At 49.9% G+C, this 13,806-nt stretch overlaps 14 non-coding genes and 10 pseudogenes across 14 annotated transcripts; all 24 read left to right on the top strand.

Annotated features, from left to right (window-relative positions):
- Window positions 1-159: 159 nt before the first annotated feature.
- Window positions 160-323, top strand: LOC133117586 (U1 spliceosomal RNA). Its single transcript, XR_009706132.1, has one exon. It is a non-coding gene; the product is annotated as a U1 spliceosomal RNA (small nuclear RNA).
- Window positions 324-386: 63 nt separating this feature from the next.
- LOC133117295 (5S ribosomal RNA) lies at window positions 387-495 on the top strand (annotated as a pseudogene).
- An 842-nt stretch (window positions 496-1,337) lies between these two features.
- Window positions 1,338-1,501, top strand: LOC133117743 (U1 spliceosomal RNA). The gene has a single exon (XR_009706284.1). It is a non-coding gene; the product is annotated as a U1 spliceosomal RNA (small nuclear RNA).
- A 63-nt stretch (window positions 1,502-1,564) lies between these two features.
- LOC133117284 (5S ribosomal RNA) lies at window positions 1,565-1,673 on the top strand (annotated as a pseudogene).
- Window positions 1,674-2,515: 842 nt separating this feature from the next.
- LOC133117585 (U1 spliceosomal RNA) lies at window positions 2,516-2,679 on the top strand. The gene has a single exon (XR_009706131.1). It is a non-coding gene; the product is annotated as a U1 spliceosomal RNA (small nuclear RNA).
- Window positions 2,680-2,742: 63 nt separating this feature from the next.
- LOC133117180 (5S ribosomal RNA) lies at window positions 2,743-2,861 on the top strand. Its single transcript, XR_009705981.1, has one exon. It is a non-coding gene; the product is annotated as a 5S ribosomal RNA (ribosomal RNA).
- An 820-nt stretch (window positions 2,862-3,681) lies between these two features.
- Window positions 3,682-3,845, top strand: LOC133117584 (U1 spliceosomal RNA). Its single transcript, XR_009706130.1, has one exon. It is a non-coding gene; the product is annotated as a U1 spliceosomal RNA (small nuclear RNA).
- A 63-nt stretch (window positions 3,846-3,908) lies between these two features.
- Window positions 3,909-4,017, top strand: LOC133117490 (5S ribosomal RNA; annotated as a pseudogene).
- Window positions 4,018-4,858: 841 nt separating this feature from the next.
- Window positions 4,859-5,022, top strand: LOC133117742 (U1 spliceosomal RNA). The gene has a single exon (XR_009706283.1). It is a non-coding gene; the product is annotated as a U1 spliceosomal RNA (small nuclear RNA).
- A 63-nt stretch (window positions 5,023-5,085) lies between these two features.
- LOC133117273 (5S ribosomal RNA) lies at window positions 5,086-5,194 on the top strand (annotated as a pseudogene).
- Window positions 5,195-6,036: 842 nt separating this feature from the next.
- On the top strand, window positions 6,037-6,200 carry LOC133117582 (U1 spliceosomal RNA). Its single transcript, XR_009706129.1, has one exon. It is a non-coding gene; the product is annotated as a U1 spliceosomal RNA (small nuclear RNA).
- A 63-nt stretch (window positions 6,201-6,263) lies between these two features.
- Window positions 6,264-6,382, top strand: LOC133117169 (5S ribosomal RNA). The gene has a single exon (XR_009705970.1). It is a non-coding gene; the product is annotated as a 5S ribosomal RNA (ribosomal RNA).
- Window positions 6,383-7,202: 820 nt separating this feature from the next.
- LOC133117581 (U1 spliceosomal RNA) lies at window positions 7,203-7,366 on the top strand. The gene has a single exon (XR_009706128.1). It is a non-coding gene; the product is annotated as a U1 spliceosomal RNA (small nuclear RNA).
- A 63-nt stretch (window positions 7,367-7,429) lies between these two features.
- Window positions 7,430-7,538, top strand: LOC133117489 (5S ribosomal RNA; annotated as a pseudogene).
- Window positions 7,539-8,379: 841 nt separating this feature from the next.
- LOC133117580 (U1 spliceosomal RNA) lies at window positions 8,380-8,543 on the top strand. The gene has a single exon (XR_009706127.1). It is a non-coding gene; the product is annotated as a U1 spliceosomal RNA (small nuclear RNA).
- Window positions 8,544-8,606: 63 nt separating this feature from the next.
- LOC133117508 (5S ribosomal RNA) lies at window positions 8,607-8,715 on the top strand (annotated as a pseudogene).
- An 842-nt stretch (window positions 8,716-9,557) lies between these two features.
- Window positions 9,558-9,721, top strand: LOC133117578 (U1 spliceosomal RNA). The gene has a single exon (XR_009706125.1). It is a non-coding gene; the product is annotated as a U1 spliceosomal RNA (small nuclear RNA).
- Window positions 9,722-9,784: 63 nt separating this feature from the next.
- LOC133117487 (5S ribosomal RNA) lies at window positions 9,785-9,893 on the top strand (annotated as a pseudogene).
- An 834-nt stretch (window positions 9,894-10,727) lies between these two features.
- Window positions 10,728-10,891, top strand: LOC133117576 (U1 spliceosomal RNA). The gene has a single exon (XR_009706124.1). It is a non-coding gene; the product is annotated as a U1 spliceosomal RNA (small nuclear RNA).
- A 63-nt stretch (window positions 10,892-10,954) lies between these two features.
- LOC133117486 (5S ribosomal RNA) lies at window positions 10,955-11,063 on the top strand (annotated as a pseudogene).
- An 841-nt stretch (window positions 11,064-11,904) lies between these two features.
- On the top strand, window positions 11,905-12,068 carry LOC133117575 (U1 spliceosomal RNA). Its single transcript, XR_009706123.1, has one exon. It is a non-coding gene; the product is annotated as a U1 spliceosomal RNA (small nuclear RNA).
- A 63-nt stretch (window positions 12,069-12,131) lies between these two features.
- Window positions 12,132-12,240, top strand: LOC133117507 (5S ribosomal RNA; annotated as a pseudogene).
- An 842-nt stretch (window positions 12,241-13,082) lies between these two features.
- Window positions 13,083-13,246, top strand: LOC133117181 (U1 spliceosomal RNA). The gene has a single exon (XR_009705982.1). It is a non-coding gene; the product is annotated as a U1 spliceosomal RNA (small nuclear RNA).
- Window positions 13,247-13,309: 63 nt separating this feature from the next.
- Window positions 13,310-13,418, top strand: LOC133117426 (5S ribosomal RNA; annotated as a pseudogene).
- The last annotated feature ends 388 nt before the right edge of the window (window positions 13,419-13,806 follow it).

Raw genomic sequence — 13,806 nt, 5'->3', positions numbered from 1 at the left:
AGGTTGCCATCGTTTATGCGGCTAGCCGCAAGAGCGCAAATCAGACTTTTGAACCGGCTAGACATTGTGACTTGACGGGCTGCTAGCCGAATACTCAGAAACCGTAACTGTGCAACGTACCACCTAGCGGTCCGGCCCATCCCTTGCGGATTCCAACTCATACTTACCTGGCAGGGGAGATACCGTGATCACGAAGGCGGTTCACCCAGGGCGAGGCTCGGCCATTGCACTCCGGCTGTGTTGACCCCTGCGAATTCCTCAAATGTGGGAATCTCGACTGCATAATTTCTGCTAGTGGGGGACTGCGTTCGCGCTCTCCCCTGATCACGTGGTCAAACGATAGACTCGATTAATGTGCAAATACCCCCTTGTGCTGCCTTTCCTTCGCTTACGGCCATACCACTCTGAATACGCCCGATCTCGGAAGCTAAGCAGGGTCGGGCCCGGTTAGTACTTGGATGGGAGACCGCCTGGGAATACCAGGTGCTGTAAGCTTTTTTCACTATGCTTTTGGACAGGCGCTGCTGTTTCACAACGTTCAAAACACGTTGCGCACAGTGCTATATCGTTTAGTCTATTACCCGTTTATGCTTCTCATGTCTTACCCAGACACTTGGGCAGCGCATTGCAAAGGAACAAGGCTAGCATCCAAATTCATTACGTACGGCGCTATTTTAGACACAACACAGGTTAAATCAGTGCAATGCAAATTCACTTCACACCAAGAGTACCGCACATTTTCCTTACACGTCTGTAGCCTATCATGAAGCAGGATTGCCGAGTTACAGTGAGCGCCGCACTTCATTGGACAGTGGCACGTGTTTTTCTTCTTTTGGTTCTGCGCTCTAGCGATTTCAGTTTGAAAGGACACAACGACAACCAAGTTCAAGTGCAGACTGTCAGCTTTAATTTGAGGCCATTTTCAAGCACACCCGACGAACCGTTTGGAACTCACGTCGCATCTTGCACACGGTCACTTGTCCATTTAGGTGTCGCATTTCGGCAGGGCTCTGGCTTGGTGTTCGACGTGACATCACCGCGACTGAAATGCGCTCTGTTTGCGGTTGAGGGCGATGTACACTGTTGCATTGTGGGGAAACAGAAAGTCGTCCTTGAAATGCGGTGGGAAAACGCCAAAATAATAAACACATGAAAAAAAAAGAAGTACATGAATGAAAAGGTTGCCATCGTTTATGCGGCTAGCCGCAAGAGCGCAAATCAGACTTTTGAACCGGTTAGACATTGTGACTTGACGGGCTGCTAGCCGAATACTCAGAAACCGTACCTGTGCAACGTACCACCTAGCGGTCCGGCCCATCCCTTGCGGATTCCAACTCATACTTACCTGGCAGGGGAGATACCGTGATCACGAAGGCGGTTCACCTAGGGCGAGGCTTGGCCATTGCACTCCGGCTGTGTTGACCCCTGCGAATTCCTCAAATGTGGGAATCTCGACTGCATAATTTCTGCTAGTGGGGGACTGCGTTCGCGCTCTCCCCTGATCACGTGGTCAAACGATAGACTCGATTAATGTGCAAATACCCCCTTGTGCTGCCTTTCCTTCGCTTACGGCCATACCACTCTGAATACGCCCGATCTCGGAAGCTAAGCAGGGTCGGGCCCGGTTAGTACTTGGATGGGAGACCGCCTGGGAATACCAGGTGCTGTAAGCTTTTTTCACTATGCTTTTGGACAGGCGCTGCTGTTTCACAACGTTCAAAACACGTCGCGCACAGTGCTATATCGTTTAGTCTATTACCCGTTTATGCTTCTCATGTCTTACCCAGACACTTGGGCAGCGCATTGCAAAGGAACAAGGCTAGCATCCAAATTCATTACGTACGGCGCTATTTTAGACACAACACAGGCTAAATCAGTGCAATGCAAATTCACTTCACACCAAGAGTACCGCACATTTTCCTTACACGTCTGTAGCCTATCATGAAGCAGGATTGCCGAGTTACAGTGAGCGCCGCACTTCATTGGACAGTGGCACGTGTTTTTCTTCTTTTGGCTCTGCGCTCTAGCGATTTCAGTTTGAAAGGACACAACGACAACCAAGTTCAAGTGCAGACTGTCAGCTTTAATTTGAGGCCATTTTCAAGCACACCCGACGAACCGTTTGGAACTCACGTCGCATCTTGCACACGGTCACTTGTCCATTTAGGTGTCGCATTTCGGCAGGGCTCTGGCTTGGTGTTCGACGTGACATCACCGCGACAGAAATGCGCTCTGTTTGCGGTTGAGGGCAATGTACACTGTTGCATTGTGGGGAAACAGAAAGTCGTCCTTGAAATGCGGTGGGAAAACGCCAAAATAATAAACACATGAAAAAAAAAGAAGTACATGAATGAAAAGGTTGCCATCGTTTATGCGGCTAGCCGCAAGAGCGCAAATCAGACTTTTGAACCGGCTAGACATTGTGACTTGACGGGCTGCTAGCCGAATACTCAGAAACCGTAACTGTGCACCGTACCACCTAGCGGTCCGGCCCATCCCTTGCGGATTCCAACTCATACTTACCTGGCAGGGGAGATACCGTGATCACGAAGGCGGTTCACCCAGGGCGAGGCTCGGCCATTGCACTCCGGCTGTGTTGACCCCTGCGAATTCCTCAAATGTGGGAATCTCGACTGCATAATTTCTGCTAGTGGGGGACTGCGTTCGCGCTCTCCCCTGATCACGTGGTCAAACGATAGACTCGATTAATGTGCAAATACCCCCTTGTGCTGCCTTTCCTTCGCTTACGGCCATACCACTCTGAATACGCCCAATCTCGTCTGATCTCGGAAGCTAAGCAGGGTCGGGCCCGGTTAGTACTTGGATGGGAGACCGCCTGGGAATACCAGGTGCTGTATGCTTTTGGACAGGCGCTGCTGTTTCACAACGTTCAAAACACGTCGCGCACAGTGCTATATCGTTTAGTCTATTACCCGTTTATGCTTCTCATGTCTTACCCAGACACTTGGGCAGCGCATTGCAAAGGAACAAGGCTAGCATCCAAATTCATTACGTACGGCGCTATTTTAGACACAACACAGGCTAAATCAGTGCAATGCAAATTCACTTCACACCAAGAGTACCGGACATTTTCCTTACACGTCTGTAGCCTATCATGAATGCCGAGTTACAGTGAGCGCCGCACTTCATTGGACAGTGGCACGTGTTTTTCTTCTTTTGGTTCTGCGCTCTAGCGATTTCAGTTTGAAAGGACACAACGACAACCAAGTTCAAGTGCAGACTGTCAGCTTTAATTTGAGGCCATTTTCAAGCACACCCGACGAACCGTTTGGAACTCACGTCGCATCTTGCACACGGTCACTTGTCCATTTAGGTGTCGCATTTCGGCAGGGCTCTGGCTTGGTGTTCGACGTGACATCACCGCGACTGAAATGCGCTCTGTTTGCGGTTGAGGGCAATGTACACTGTTGCATTGTGGGGAAACAGAAAGTCGTCCTTGAAATGCGGTGGGAAAACGCCAAAATAATAAACACATGAAAAAAAAGAAGTACATGAATGAAAAGGTTGCCATCGTTTATGCGGCTAGCCGCAAGAGCGCAAACCAGACTTTTGAACCGGCTAGACATTGTGACTTGATGGGCTGCTAGCCGAATACTCAGAAACCGTAACTGTGCACCGTACCACCTAGCGGTCCGGCCCATCCCTTGCGGATTCCAACTCATACTTACCTGGCAGGGGAGATACCGTGATCACGAAGGCGGTTCACCCAGGGCGAGGCTCGGCCATTGCACTCCGGCTGTGTTGACCCCTGCGAATTCCTCAAATGTGGGAATCTCGACTGCATAATTTCTGCTAGTGGGGGACTGCGTTCGCGCTCTCCCCTGATCACGTGGTCAAACGATAGACTCGATTAATGTGCAAATACCCCCTTGTGCTGCCTTTCCTTCGCTTACGGCCATACCACTCTGAATACGCCCGATCTTGGAAGCTAAGCAGGGTCGGGCCCGGTTAGTACTTGGATGGGAGACCGCCTGGGAATACCAGGTGCTGTAAGCTTTTTTCACTATGCTTTTGGACAGGCGCTGCTGTTTCACAACGTTCAAAACACGTCGCGCACAGTGCTATATCGTTTAGTCTATTACCCGTTTATGCTTCTCATGTCTTACCCAGACACTTGGGCAGCGCATTGCAAAGGAACAAGGCTAGCATCCAAATTCATTACGTACGGCGCTATTTTAGACACAACACAGGCTAAATCAGTGCAATGCAAATTCACTTCACACCAAGAGTACCGCACATTTTCCTTACACGTCTGTAGCCTATCATGAAGCAGGATTGCCGAGTTACAGTGAGCGCCGCACTTCATTGGACAGTGGCACGTGTTTTTCTTCTTTTGGCTCTGCGCTCTAGCGATTTCAGTTTGAAAGGACACAACGACAACCAAGTTCAAGTGCAGACTGTCAGCTTTAATTTGAGGCCATTTTCAAGCACACCCGACGAACCGTTTGGAACTCACGTCGCATCTTGCACACGGTCACTTGTCCATTTAGGTGTCGCATTTCGGCAGGGCTCTGGCTTGGTGTTCGACGTGACATCACCGCGACTGAAATGCGCTCTGTTTGCGGTTGAGGGCGATGTACACTGTTGCATTGTGGGGAAACAGAAAGTCGTCCTTGAAATGCGGTGGGAAAACGCCAAAATAATAAACACATGAAAAAAAAGAAGTACATGAATGAAAAGGTTGCCATCGTTTATGCGGCTAGCCGCAAGAGCGCAAATCAGACTTTTGAACCGGCTAGACATTGTGACTTGACGGGCTGCTAGCCGAATACTCAGAAACCGTAACTGTGCAACGTACCACCTAGCGGTCCGGCCCATCCCTTGCGGATTCCAACTCATACTTACCTGGCAGGGGAGATACCGTGATCACGAAGGCGGTTCACCTAGGGCGAGGCTTGGCCATTGCACTCCGGCTGTGTTGACCCCTGCGAATTCCTCAAATGTGGGAATCTCGACTGCATAATTTCTGCTAGTGGGGGACTGCGTTCGCGCTCTCCCCTGATCACGTGGTCAAACGATAGACTCGATTAATGTGCAAATACCCCCTTGTGCTGCCTTTCCTTCGCTTACGGCCATACCACTCTGAATACGCCCGATCTCGGAAGCTAAGCAGGGTCGGGCCCGGTTAGTACTTGGATGGGAGACCGCCTGGGAATACCAGGTGCTGTAAGCTTTTTTCACTATGCTTTTGGACAGGCGCTGCTGTTTCACAACGTTCAAAACACGTCGCGCACAGTGCTATATCGTTTAGTCTATTACCCGTTTATGCTTCTCATGTCTTACCCAGACACTTGGGCAGCGCATTGCAAAGGAACAAGGCTAGCATCCAAATTCATTACGTACGGCGCTATTTTAGACACAACACAGGCTAAATCAGTGCAATGCAAATTCACTTCACACCAAGAGTACCGCACATTTTCCTTACACGTCTGTAGCCTATCATGAAGCAGGATTGCCGAGTTACAGTGAGCGCCGCACTTCATTGGACAGTGGCACGTGTTTTTCTTCTTTTGGCTCTGCGCTCTAGCGATTTCAGTTTGAAAGGACACAACGACAACCAAGTTCAAGTGCAGACTGTCAGCTTTAATTTGAGGCCATTTTCAAGCACACCCGACGAACCGTTTGGAACTCACGTCGCATCTTGCACACGGTCACTTGTCCATTTAGGTGTCGCATTTCGGCAGGGCTCTGGCTTGGTGTTCGACGTGACATCACCGCGACAGAAATGCGCTCTGTTTGCGGTTGAGGGCAATGTACACTGTTGCATTGTGGGGAAACAGAAAGTCGTCCTTGAAATGCGGTGGGAAAACGCCAAAATAATAAACACATGAAAAAAAAAGAAGTACATGAATGAAAAGGTTGCCATCGTTTATGCGGCTAGCCGCAAGAGCGCAAATCAGACTTTTGAACCGGCTAGACATTGTGACTTGACGGGCTGCTAGCCGAATACTCAGAAACCGTAACTGTGCACCGTACCACCTAGCGGTCCGGCCCATCCCTTGCGGATTCCAACTCATACTTACCTGGCAGGGGAGATACCGTGATCACGAAGGCGGTTCACCCAGGGCGAGGCTCGGCCATTGCACTCCGGCTGTGTTGACCCCTGCGAATTCCTCAAATGTGGGAATCTCGACTGCATAATTTCTGCTAGTGGGGGACTGCGTTCGCGCTCTCCCCTGATCACGTGGTCAAACGATAGACTCGATTAATGTGCAAATACCCCCTTGTGCTGCCTTTCCTTCGCTTACGGCCATACCACTCTGAATACGCCCAATCTCGTCTGATCTCGGAAGCTAAGCAGGGTCGGGCCCGGTTAGTACTTGGATGGGAGACCGCCTGGGAATACCAGGTGCTGTATGCTTTTGGACAGGCGCTGCTGTTTCACAACGTTCAAAACACGTCGCGCACAGTGCTATATCGTTTAGTCTATTACCCGTTTATGCTTCTCATGTCTTACCCAGACACTTGGGCAGCGCATTGCAAAGGAACAAGGCTAGCATCCAAATTCATTACGTACGGCGCTATTTTAGACACAACACAGGCTAAATCAGTGCAATGCAAATTCACTTCACACCAAGAGTACCGGACATTTTCCTTACACGTCTGTAGCCTATCATGAATGCCGAGTTACAGTGAGCGCCGCACTTCATTGGACAGTGGCACGTGTTTTTCTTCTTTTGGTTCTGCGCTCTAGCGATTTCAGTTTGAAAGGACACAACGACAACCAAGTTCAAGTGCAGACTGTCAGCTTTAATTTGAGGCCATTTTCAAGCACACCCGACGAACCGTTTGGAACTCACGTCGCATCTTGCACACGGTCACTTGTCCATTTAGGTGTCGCATTTCGGCAGGGCTCTGGCTTGGTGTTCGACGTGACATCACCGCGACTGAAATGCGCTCTGTTTGCGGTTGAGGGCAATGTACACTGTTGCATTGTGGGGAAACAGAAAGTCGTCCTTGAAATGCGGTGGGAAAACGCCAAAATAATAAACACATGAAAAAAAAGAAGTACATGAATGAAAAGGTTGCCATCGTTTATGCGGCTAGCCGCAAGAGCGCAAACCAGACTTTTGAACCGGCTAGACATTGTGACTTGATGGGCTGCTAGCCGAATACTCAGAAACCGTAACTGTGCACCGTACCACCTAGCGGTCCGGCCCATCCCTTGCGGATTCCAACTCATACTTACCTGGCAGGGGAGATACCGTGATCACGAAGGCGGTTCACCCAGGGCGAGGCTCGGCCATTGCACTCCGGCTGTGTTGACCCCTGCGAATTCCTCAAATGTGGGAATCTCGACTGCATAATTTCTGCTAGTGGGGGACTGCGTTCGCGCTCTCCCCTGATCACGTGGTCAAACGATAGACTCGATTAATGTGCAAATACCCCCTTGTGCTGCCTTTCCTTCGCTTACGGCCATACCACTCTGAATACGCCCGATCTTGGAAGCTAAGCAGGGTCGGGCCCGGTTAGTACTTGGATGGGAGACCGCCTGGGAATACCAGGTGCTGTAAGCTTTTTTCACTATGCTTTTGGACAGGCGCTGCTGTTTCACAACGTTCAAAACACGTCGCGCACAGTGCTATATCGTTTAGTCTATTACCCGTTTATGCTTCTCATGTCTTACCCAGACACTTGGGCAGCGCATTGCAAAGGAACAAGGCTAGCATCCAAATTCATTACGTACGGCGCTATTTTAGACACAACACAGGCTAAATCAGTGCAATGCAAATTCACTTCACACCAAGAGTACCGCACATTTTCCTTACACGTCTGTAGCCTATCATGAAGCAGGATTGCCGAGTTACAGTGAGCGCCGCACTTCATTGGACAGTGGCACGTGTTTTTCTTCTTTTGGCTCTGCGCTCTAGCGATTTCAGTTTGAAAGGACACAACGACAACCAAGTTATAGTGCAGACTGTCAGCTTTAATTTGAGGCCATTTTCAAGCACACCCGACGAACCGTTTGGAACTCACGTCGCATCTTGCACACGGTCACTTGTCCATTTAGGTGTCGCATTTCGGCAGGGCTCTGGCTTGGTGTTCGACGTGACATCACCGCGACTGAAATGCGCTCTGTTTGCGGTTGAGGGCGATGTACACTGTTGCATTGTGGGGAAACAGAAAGTCGTCCTTGAAATGCGGTGGGAAAACGCCAAAATAATAAACACATGAAAAAAAAGAAGTACATGAATGAAAAGGTTGCCATCGTTTATGCGGCTAGCCGCAAGAGCGCAAATCAGACTTTTGAACCGGCTAGACATTGTGACTTGACGGGCTGCTAGCCGAATACTCAGAAACCGTAACTGTGCAACGTACCACCTAGCGGTCCGGCCCATCCCTTGCGGATTCCAACTCATACTTACCTGGCAGGGGAGATACCGTGATCACGAAGGCGGTTCACCCAGGGCGAGGCTCGGCCATTGCACTCCGGCTGTGTTGACCCCTGCGAATTCCTCAAATGTGGGAATCTCGACTGCATAATTTCTGCTAGTGGGGGACTGCGTTCGCGCTCTCCCCTGATCACGTGGTCAAATGATAGACTCGATTAATGTGCAAATACCCCCTTGTGCTGCCTTTCCTTCGCTTACGGCCATACCACTCTGAATACGTCTGATCTCGGAAGCTAAGCAGGGTCGGGCCCGGTTAGTACTTGGATGGGAGACCGCCTGGGAATACCAGGTGCTGTAAGCTTTTTTCACTATGCTTTTGGACAGGCGCTGCTGTTTCACAACGTTCAAAACACGTCGCGCACAGTGCTATATCGTTTAGTCTATTACCCGTTTATGCTTCTCATGTCTTACCCAGACACTTGGGCAGCGCATTGCAAAGGAACAAGGCTAGCATCCAAATTCATTACGTACGGCGCTATTTTAGACACAACACAGGCTAAATCAGTGCAATGCAAATTCACTTCACACCAAGAGTACCGCACATTTTCCTTACACGTCTGTAGCCTATCATGAAGCAGGATTGCCGAGTTACAGTGAGCGCCGCACTTCATTGGACAGTGGCACGTGTTTTTCTTCTTTTGGCTCTGCGCTCTAGCGATTTCAGTTTGAAAGGACACAACGACAACCAAGTTCAAGTGCAGACTGTCAGCTTTAATTTGAGGCCATTTTCAAGCACACCCGACGAACCGTTTGGAACTCACGTCGCATCTTGCACACGGTCACTTGTCCATTTAGGTGTCGCATTTCGGCAGGGCTCTGGCTTGGTGTTCGACGTGACATCACCGCGACAGAAATGCGCTCTGTTTGCGGTTGAGGGCAATGTACACTGTTGCATTGTGGGGAAACAGAAAGTCGTCCTTGAAATGCGGTGGGAAAATGCCAAAATAATAAACACATGAAAAAAAAAGAAGTACATGAATGAAAAGGTTGCCATCGTTTATGCGGCTAGCCGCAAGAGCGCAAATCAGACTTTTGAACCGGCTAGACATTGTGACTTGACGGGCTGCTAGCCGAATACTCAGAAACCGTAACTGTGCAACGTACCACCTAGCGGTCCGGCCCATCCCTTGCGGATTCCAACTCATACTTACCTGGCAGGGGAGATACCGTGATCACGAAGGCGGTTCACCCAGGGCGAGGCTCGGCCATTGCACTCCGGCTGTGTTGACCCCTGCGAATTCCTCAAATGTGGGAATCTCGACTGCATAATTTCTGCTAGTGGGGGACTGCGTTCGCGCTCTCCCCTGATCACGTGGTCAAACGATAGACTCGATTAATGTGCAAATACCCCCTTGTGCTGCCTTTCCTTCGCTTACGGCCATACCACTCTGAATACGCCCGATCTTGGAAGCTAAGCAGGGTCGGGCCCGGTTAGTACTTGGATGGGAGACCGCCTGGGAATACCAGGTGCTGTAAGCTTTTTTCACTATGCTTTTGGACAGGCGCTGCTGTTTCACAACGTTCAAAACACGTCGCGCACAGTGCTATATCGTTTAGTCTATTACCCGTTTATGCTTCTCATGTCTTACCCAGACACTTGGGCAGCGCATTGCAAAGGAACAAGGCTAGCATCCAAATTCATTACGTACGGCGCTATTTTAGACACAACACAGGCTAAATCAGTGCAATGCAAATTCACTTCACACCAAGAGTACCGCACATTTTCCTTACACGTCTGTAGCCTATCATGAATGCCGAGTTACAGTGAGCGCCGCACTTCATTGGACAGTGGCACGTGTTTTTCTTCTTTTGGTTCTGCGCTCTAGCGATTTCAGTTTGAAAGGACACAACGACAACCAAGTTCAAGTGCAGACTGTCAGCTTTAATTTGAGGCCATTTTCAAGCACACCCGACGAACCGTTTGGAACTCACGTCGCATCTTGCACACGGTCACTTGTCCATTTAGGTGTCGCATTTCGGCAGGGCTCTGGCTTGGTGTTCGACGTGACATCACCGCGACTGAAATGCGCTCTGTTTGCGGTTGAGGGCAATGTACACTGTTGCATTGTGGGGAAACAGAAAGTCGTCCTTGAAATGCGGTGGGAAAACGCCAAAATAATAAACACATGAAAAAAAAGAAGTACATGAATGAAAAGGTTGCCATCGTTTATGCGGCTAGCCGCAAGAGCGCAAACCAGACTTTTGAACCGGCTAGACATTGTGACTTGATGGGCTGCTAGCCGAATACTCAGAAACCGTAACTGTGCACCGTACCACCTAGCGGTCCGGCCCATCCCTTGCGGATTCCAACTCATACTTACCTGGCAGGGGAGATACCGTGATCACGAAGGCGGTTCACCCAGGGCGAGGCTCGGCCATTGCACTCCGGCTGTGTTGACCCCTGCGAATTCCTCAAATGTGGGAATCTCGACTGCATAATTTCTGCTAGTGGGGGACTGCGTTCGCGCTCTCCCCTGATCACGTGGTCAAACGATAGACTCGATTAATGTGCAAATACCCCCTTGTGCTGCCTTTCCTTCGCTTACGGCCATACCACTCTGAATACGCCCGATCTTGGAAGCTAAGCAGGGTCGGGCCCGGTTAGTACTTGGATGGGAGACCGCCTGGGAATACCAGGTGCTGTAAGCTTTTTTCACTATGCTTTTGGACAGGCGCTGCTGTTTCACAACGTTCAAAACACGTCGCGCACAGTGCTATATCGTTTAGTCTATTACCCGTTTATGCTTCTCATGTCTTACCCAGACACTTGGGCAGCGCATTGCAAAGGAACAAGGCTAGCATCCAAATTCATTACGTACGGCGCTATTTTAGACACAACACAGGCTAAATCAGTGCAATGCAAATTCACTTCACACCAAGAGTACCGCACATTTTCCTTACACGTCTGTAGCCTATCATGAAGCAGGATTGCCGAGTTACAGTGAGCGCCGCACTTCATTGGACAGTGGCACGTGTTTTTCTTCTTTTGGCTCTGCGCTCTAGCGATTTCAGTTTGAAAGGACACAACGACAACCAAGTTCAAGTGCAGACTGTCAGCTTTAATTTGAGGCCATTTTCAAGCACACCCGACGAACCGTTTGGAACTCACGTCGCATCTTGCACACGGTCACTTGTCCATTTAGGTGTCGCATTTCGGCAGGGCTCTGGCTTGGTGTTCGACGTGACATCACCGCGACTGAAATGCGCTCTGTTTGCGGTTGAGGGCGATGTACACTGTTGCATTGTGGGGAAACAGAAAGTCGTCCTTGAAATCCGGTGGGAAAACGCCAAAATAATAAACACATGAAAAAAAAGAAGTACATGAATGAAAAGGTTGCCATCGTTTATGCGGCTAGCCGCAAGAGCGCAAATCAGACTTTTGAACCGGCTAGACATTGTGACTTGACGGGCTGCTAGCCGAATACTCAGAAACCGTAACTGTGCAACGTACCACCTAGCGGTCCGGCCCATCCCTTGCGGATTCCAACTCATACTTACCTGGCAGGGGAGATACCGTGATCACGAAGGCGGTTCACCCAGGGCGAGGCTCGGCCATTGCACTCCGGCTGTGTTGACCCCTGCGAATTCCTCAAATGTGGGAATCTCGACTGCATAATTTCTGCTAGTGGGGGACTGCGTTCGCGCTCTCCCCTGATCACGTGGTCAAACGATAGACTCGATTAATGTGCAAATACCCCCTTGTGCTGCCTTTCCTTCGCTTACGGCCATACCACTCTGAATACGTCTGATCTCGGAAGCTAAGCAGGGTCGGGCCCGGTTAGTACTTGGATGGGAGACCGCCTGGGAATACCAGGTGCTGTAAGCTTTTTTCACTATGCTTTTGGACAGGCGCTGCTGTTTCACAACGTTCAAAACACGTCGCGCACAGTGCTATATCGTTTAGTCTATTACCCGTTTATGCTTCTCATGTCTTACCCAGACACTTGGGCAGCGCATTGCAAAGGAACAAGGCTAGCATCCAAATTCATTACGTACGGCGCTATTTTAGACACAACACAGGCTAAATCAGTGCAATGCAAATTCACTTCACACCAAGAGTACCGCACATTTTCCTTACACGTCTGTAGCCTATCATGAAGCAGGATTGCCGAGTTACAGTGAGCGCCGCACTTCATTGGACAGTGGCACATGTTTTTCTTCTTTTGGCTCTGCGCTCTAGCGATTTCAGTTTGAAAGGACACAACGACAACCAAGTTCAAGTGCAGACTGTCAGCTTTAATTTGAGGCCATTTTCAAGCACACCCGACGAACCGTTTGGAACTCACGTCGCATCTTGCACACGGTCACTTGTCCATTTAGGTGTCGCATTTCGGCAGGGCTCTGGCTTGGTGTTCGACGTGACATCACAGCGACAGAAATGCGCTCTGTTTGCGGTTGAGGGCAATGTACACTGTTGCATTGTGGGGAAACAGAAAGTCGTCCTTGAAATGCGGTGGGAAAACGCCAAAATAATAAACACATGAAAAAAAAAGAAGTACATGAATGAAAAGGTTGCCATCGTTTATGCGGCTAGCCGCAAGAGCGCAAATCAGACTTTTGAACCGGCTAGACATTGTGACTTGACGGGCTGCTAGCCGAATACTCAGAAACCGTAACTGTGCAACGTACCACCTAGCGGTCCGGCCCATCCCTTGCGGATTCCAACTCATACTTACCTGGCAGGGGAGATACCGTGATCACGAAGGCGGTTCACCCAGGGCGAGGCTCGGCCATTGCACTCCGGCTGTGTTGACCCCTGCGAATTCTTCAAATGTGGGAATCTCGACTGCATAATTTCTGCTAGTGGGGGACTGCGTTCGCGCTCTCCCCTGATCACGTGGTCAAACGATAGACTCGATTAATGTGCAAATACCCCCTTGTGCTGCCTTTCCTTCGCTTATGGCCATACCACTCTGAATACGCCCGATCTCGGAAGCTAAGCAGGGTCGGGCCCGGTTAGTACTTGGATGGGAGACCGCCTGGGAATACCAGGTGCTGTAAGCTTTTTTCACTATGCTTTTGGACAGGCGCTGCTGTTTCACAACGTTCAAAACACGTCGCGCACAGTGCTATATCGTTTAGTCTATTACCCGTTTATGCTTCTCATGTCTTACCCAGACACTTGGGCAGCGCATTGCAAAGGAACAAGGCTAGCATCCAAATTCATTACGTACGGCGCTATTTTAGACACAACACAGGCTAAATCAGTGCAATGCAAATTCACTTCACACCAAGAGTACCGCACATTTTCCTTACACGTCTGTAGCCTATCATGAATGCCGAGTTACAGTGAGCGCCGCACTTCATTGGACAGTGGCACGTGTTTTTCTTCTTTTGGTTCTGCGCTCTAGCGATTTCAGTTTGAAAGGACACAACGACAACCAAGTTCAAG

Source organism: Conger conger, chromosome 17 (assembly GCF_963514075.1).
Source record: "Conger conger chromosome 17, fConCon1.1, whole genome shotgun sequence".
NCBI classification, from domain to species: Eukaryota; Metazoa; Chordata; class Actinopteri; order Anguilliformes; family Congridae; genus Conger; species Conger conger.
Note: the sequence above shows the minus strand (reverse complement) of the source record. Positions and strands in the feature narration are given on the sequence as shown.